Source organism: Argopecten irradians, chromosome 3 (genome assembly GCF_041381155.1).
Source record: "Argopecten irradians isolate NY chromosome 3, Ai_NY, whole genome shotgun sequence".
NCBI lineage: Eukaryota > Metazoa > Mollusca > Bivalvia > Pectinida > Pectinidae > Argopecten > Argopecten irradians.
The window spans coordinates 69,352,544-69,360,150 of record NC_091136.1 but is presented as its reverse complement, the minus strand read 5'-3'; the positions used below and the strand labels follow the sequence as shown (position 1 = coordinate 69,360,150).

The 7,607-nt window shown below is 31.6% G+C and overlaps 1 long non-coding RNA gene across 2 annotated transcripts; it reads left to right on the top strand.

Annotated features, from left to right (window-relative positions):
* The first annotated feature begins 5,329 nt into the window (after window positions 1-5,329).
* Window positions 5,330-6,739, top strand: LOC138319435 (uncharacterized). 2 transcript variants are annotated; one of them, XR_011208014.1, is made up of 3 exons: window positions 5,330-5,864; window positions 6,441-6,585; window positions 6,659-6,739. It is a non-coding gene; the product is annotated as an uncharacterized lncRNA (long non-coding RNA). The 2 variants fall into 2 exon arrangements; XR_011208015.1 differs by having other exon boundaries at window positions 5,331-5,791.
* Window positions 6,740-7,607: the final 868 nt, after the last annotated feature.

The following is a 7,607-nucleotide window of genomic DNA, read 5'->3' as shown; positions in this document are numbered from 1 at the left end:
AGAGAAAGAAAAGAAAAATACTGAAAACCTGTGTATAGATGTGTACCGTAAACTGACAGCCGATATATACACCAAATTATATAAATAGAGGTTGCCCAACGATTGCCTTTCTAAAAAATTTAGGTCACCTGACCATAGGTCATGGTGACCTATTGCGATAGTCTTTTGTCCGTCGCTGTGCGTCGTCCATACTGCGACGTCCGTTGGACCTTGTGAACATGATAATTTGAGTAAATATAAACTGAGCTTAATGAAACTTCTAGACTAAGAAATCTAGAAAAGATCTTGGACGATTTTGATTAAACAATACGTTATGGAGTTATCCCGTATTGCTCTTTGAACTAATAATTATTGAACCTTGTGAACAACTTGAGTAAATAATAATATGAACCAAGCTTAATGAAACTTTGTATGTAAACTAATATTGGAAATATCTCTGATGAGCTTGATTAGACTGTAATTTAATGAGTTATTGCCCTTTGCAATTATAATTATTGAACCTTGTAGACATGATAACTTTAGTAAATATGAACCGAGCTTACTGAAACTTCGTATGTTGACTAACATTGGCAAGATCTTGGATGAGTTGGAAAATCAGCTTGATTCAATTGTAACTTACGGAGTTATTGCCCTTTGCACTAATGATTATTTAACCTTGTCAACATGATAACTTTAGTAAATATACACTGAGCTTAATGAAGTTTTGCATATAGACTAACATGAACACAGTAATGTGAGTAAATGTGCACCAAGCTTAATGAAACTTTGTATGTAGTAGGTCTACATAGCTGATATATACACCAGGTCTATAAAACTCACACACAAACCAGTTATATAGATATCTAATGTTTATTGACAGCTGATATATACACCAGGTCTATAAAACTCACACACAAACCAGTTATATAGATATCTAATGTTTATTGACAGCTGATATATACACCAGGTCTATATCAGCACACACACAAACCAGTTATATAGATATCTAATGTTTATTGACAGCTGATATATACACCAGGTCTATCAAACTCACACACACAAACCAGTTATATAGATATCTAATGTTTATTGACAGCTGATATATACACCAGGTCTATAAAACTCACACACAAACCAGTTATATAGATATCTAATGTTTATTGACAGCTGATATATACACCAGGTCTATAAAACACACACACAAACCAGTTATATAGATATCTAATGTTTATTGACAGCTGATATATACACCAGGTCTATAAAACTCACACACAAACCAGTTATATAGATATCTAATGTTTATTGACAGCTGATATATACACTAGGTCTATAAAACTCACACACAAACCAGTTATATAGATATCTAATGTTTATTGACAGCTGATATATACACCAGGTCTATCAAACTCACACACAAACCAGTTATATAGATATCTAATGTTTATTGACAGCTGATATATACACCAGGTCTATAAAACTCACACACAAACCAGTTATATAGATATCTAATGTTTATTGACAGCTGATATATACACCAGGTCTATAAAACTCGCACACAAACCAGTTATATAGATATCTAATGTTTATTGACAGCTGATATATACACAGGTCTATAAAACACACAACATTAAAGGTTATGACAGCTGATAAAACTCTATAACTCACACACAAACCAGTTATATAGATATCTAATGTTTATTGACAGCTGATATATACACCAGGTCTATAAAACTCACACACAAACCAGTTATATAGATATCTAATGTTTATTGACAGCTGATATATACACCAGGTCTATATCAGCACACACACAAACCAGTTATATAGATATCTAATGTTTATTGACAGCTGATATATACACCAGGTCTATAAAACTCACACACAAACCAGTTATATAGATATCTAATGTTTATTGACAGCTGATATATACACCAGGTCTATAAAACTCACACACAAACCAGTTATATAGATATCTAATGTTTATTGACAGCTGATATATACACCAGGTCTATAAAACTCACACACAAACCAATTATATAGATATCTAATGTTTATTGACAGCTGATATATACACCAGGTCTATAAAACTCGCACACAAACCAGTTATATAGATATCTAATGTTTATTGACAGCTGATATATACACCAGGTCTATATCAGCACACACACAAACCAGTTATATAGATATCTAATGTTTATTGACAGCTGATATATACACCAGGTCTATCAAACTCACACACACAAACCAGTTATATAGATATCTAATGTTTATTGACAGCTGATATATATATATCAGCACACACACAAACCAGTTATATAGATATCTAATGTTTATTGACAGCTGATATATACACCAGGTCTATCAAACTCACACACAAACCAGTTATATAGATATCTAATGTTTATTGACAGCTGATATATACACCAGGTCTATAAAACTCACACACACAAACCAGTTATATAGATATCTAATGTTTATTGACAGCTGATATATACACCAGGTCTATAAAACTCACACACAAACCAGTTATATAGATATCTAATGTTTATTGACAGCTGATATATACACCAGGTCTATAAAACTCACACACACAAACCAGTTATATAGATATCTAATGTTTATTGACAGCTGATATATACACCAGGTCTATAAAACTCACACACAAACCAGTTATATAGATATCTAATGTTTATTGACAGCTGATATATACACCAGGTCTATAAAACTCACACACACAAACCAGTTATATAGATATCTAATGTTTATTGACAGCTGATATATACACCAGGTCTATATCAGCACACACACAAACCAGTTATATAGATATCTAATGTTTATTGACAGCTGATATATACACCAGGTCTATCAAACTCACACACAAACCAGTTATATAGATATCTAATGTTTATTGACAGCTGATATATACACCAGGTCTATAAAACTCACACACAAACCAGTTATATAGATATCTAATGTTTATTGACAGCTGATATATACACCAGGTCTATAAAACTCACACACAAACCAGTTATATAGATATCTAATGTTTATTGACAGCTGATATATACACCAGGTCTATAAAACTCACACACAAACCAGTTATATAGATATCTAATGTTTATTGACAGCTGATATATACACCAGGTCTATAAAACTCACACACACAAACCAGTTATATAGATATCTAATGTTTATTGACAGCTGATATATACACCAGGTCTATAAAACTCACACACAAACCAGTTATATAGATATCTAATGTTTATTGACAGCTGATATATACACCAGGTCTATATCAGCACACACACAAACCAGTTATATAGATATCTAATGTTTATTGACAGCTGATATATACACCAGGTCTATAAAACTCACACACAAACCAGTTATATAGATATCTAATGTTTATTGACAGCTGATATATACACCAGGTCTATAAAACTCACACACACAAACCAGTTATATAGATATCTAATGTTTATTGACAGCTGATATATACACCAGGTCTATATCACTCACACACAAACCAGTTATATAGATATCTAATGTTTATTGACAGCTGATATATACACCAGGTCTATAAAACTCACACACAAACCAGTTATATAGATATCTAATGTTTATTGACAGCTGATATATACACCAGGTCTATAAAACTCACACACAAACCAGTTATATAGATATCTAATGTTTATTGACAGCTGATATATACACCAGGTCTATAAAACTCACACACAAACCAGTTATATAGATATCTAATGTTTATTGACAGCTGATATATACACAGGTCTATAAAACTCACACACAAACCAGTTATATAGATATCTAATGTTTATTGACAGCTGATATATACACCAGGTCTATATCAGCACACACACAAACCAGTTATATAGATATCTAATGTTTATTGACAGCTGATATATACACCAGGTCTATAAAACTCACACACAAACCAGTTATATAGATATCTAATGTTTATTGACAGCTGATATATACACCAGGTCTATAAAACTCACACACAAACCAGTTATATAGATATCTAATGTTTATTGACAGCTGATATATACACCAGGTCTATAAAACTCACACACAAACCAGTTATATAGATATCTAATGTTTATTGACAGCTGATATATACACCAGGTCTATAAAACTCACACACAAACCAGTTATATAGATATCTAATGTTTATTGACAGCTGATATATACACCAGGTCTATAAAACTCACACACAAACCAGTTATATAGATATCTAATGTTTATTGACAGCTGATATATACACCAGGTCTATAAAACTCACACACAAACCAGTTATATAGATATCTAATGTTTATTGACAGCTGATATATACACCAGGTCTATAAAACTCACACACAAACCAGTTATATAGATATCTAATGTTTATTGACAGCTGATATATACACCAGGTCTATAAAACTCACACACAAACCAGTTATATAGATATATCTAATGTTTATTGACAGCTGATATATACACCAGGTCTATAAAACTCACACACAAACCAGTTATATAGATATCTAATGTTTATTGACAGCTGATATATACACCAGGTCTATAAAACTCACACACACAAACCAGTTATATAGATATCTAATGTTTATTGACAGCTGATATATACACCAGGTCTATAAAACTCGCACACAAACCAGTTATATAGATATCTAATGTTTATTGACAGCTGATATATACACCAGGTCTATAAAACTCACACATAAACCAGTTATATAGATATCTAATGTTTATTGACAGCTGATATATACACCAGGTCTATAAAACTCACACACACAAACCAGTTATATAGATATCTAATGTTTATTGACAGCTGATATATACACCAGGTCTATATCAGCACACACACAAACCAGTTATATAGATATCTAATGTTTATTGACAGCTGATATATACACCAGGTCTATAAAACTCACACACAAACCAAACCAGTTATATAGATATCTAATGTTTATTGACAGCTGATATATACACCAGGTCTATAAAACTCACACACAAACCAGTTATATAGATATCTAATGTTTATTGACAGCTGATATATACACCAGGTCTATCAAACTCACACACACAAACCAGTTATATAGATATCTAATGTTTATTGACAGCTGATATATACACCAGGTCTATAAAACTCACACACAAACCAGTTATATAGATATCTAATGTTTATTGACAGCTGATATATACACCAGGTCTATAAAACTCACACACAAACCAGTTATATAGATATCTAATGTTTATTGACAGCTGATATATACACCAGGTCTATAAAACTCACACACAAACTATAAATCAATGTTTATACAGCTATATTAGATATCTAATGTTTATTGACAGCTGATATATACACCAGGTCTATAAAACTCACACACAAACCAGTTATATAGATATCTAATGTTTATTGACAGCTGATATATACACCAGGTCTATAAAACTCACACACACAAACCAGTTATATAGATATCTAATGTTTATTGACAGCTGATATATACACCAGGTCTATATCAGCACACACACAAACCAGTTATATAGATATCTAATGTTTATTGACAGCTGATATATACACCAGGTCTATAAAACTCACACACAAACCAGTTATATAGATATCTAATGTTTATTGACAGCTGATATATACACCAGGTCTATAAAACTCGCACACAAACCAGTTATATAGATATCTAATGTTTATTGACAGCTGATATATACACCAGGTCTATCAAACTCACACACAAACCAGTTATATAGATATCTAATGTTTATTGACAGCTGATATATACACCAGGTCTATAAAACTCACACACACAAACCAGTTATATAGATATCTAATGTTTATTGACAGCTGATATATACACCAGGTCTATAAAACTCACACACAAACCAGTTATATAGATATCTAATGTTTATTGACAGCTGATATATACACCAGGTCTATAAAACTCACACACAAACCAGTTATATAGATATCTAATGTTTATTGACAGCTGATATATACACCAGGTCTATAAAACTCACACACAAACCAGTTATATAGATATCTAATGTTTATTGACAGCTGATATATACACCAGGTCTATAAAACTCACACACAAACCAGTTATATAGATATCTAATGTTTATTGACAGCTGATATATACACCAGGTCTATAAAACTCACACACAAACCAGTTATATAGATATCTAATGTTTATTGACAGCTGATATATACACCAGGTCTATAAAATCACACACAAACCAGTTATATAGATATCTAATGTTTATTGACAGCTGATATATACACCAGGTCTATAAACTCACACACAAACCAGTTAATGTTTATGAAGATATCTAATGTTTAATTGACAGCTGATATATACACCAGGTCTATCAAACTCACACACACAAACCAGTTATATAGATATCTAATGTTTATTGACAGCTGATATATACACCAGGTCTATATCAGCACACACACAAACCAGTTATATAGATATCTAATGTTTATTGACAGCTGATATATACACCAGGTCTATCAAACTCACACACACAAACCAGTTATATAGATATCTAATGTTTATTGACAGCTGATATATACACCAGGTCTATATCAAACTCACACACAAACCAGTTATATAGATATCTAATGTTTATTGACAGCTGATATATACACCAGGTCTATATCAGCACACACACAAACCAGTTATATAGATATCTAATGTTTATTGACAGCTGATATATACACCAGGTCTATAAAACTCACACACAAACCAGTTATATAGATATCTAATGTTTATTGACAGCTGATATATACACCAGGTCTATAAAACTCACACACAAACCAGTTATATAGATATCTAATGTTTATTGACAGCTGATATATACACCAGGTCTATAAAACTCACACACAAACCAGTTATATAGATATCTAATGTTTATTGACAGCTGATATATACACCAGGTCTATAAAACTCACACACAAACCAGTTATATAGATATCTAATGTTTATTGACAGCTGATATATACACCAGGTCTATAAAACTCACACACAAAACCAGTTATATAGATATCTAATGTTTATTGACAGCTGATATATACACCAGGTCTATAAAACTCACACACAAACCAGTTATATAGATATCTAATGTTTATTGACAGCTGATATATACACCAGGTCTATAAAACTCACACACAAACCAGTTATATAGATATCTAATGTTTATTGACAGCTGATATATACACCAGGTCTATAAAACTCACACACACAAACCAGTTATATAGATATCTAATGTTTATTGACAGCTGATATATACACCAGGTCTATAAAACTCACACACAAAACAAGTTATATAGATATCTAATGTTTATTGACAGCTGATATATACACCAGGTCTATAAAACTCACACACAAACCAGTTATATAGATATCTAATGTTTATTGACAGCTGATATATACACCAGGTCTATAAAACTCACACACAAACCAGTTATATAGATATCTAATGTTTATTGACAGCTGATATATACACCAGGTCTATAAAACACACACACACACACCAGTTATATAGATATCTTATGTTTATTGACAGCTGATATATACACCAGGTCTATAAAACTCACACAC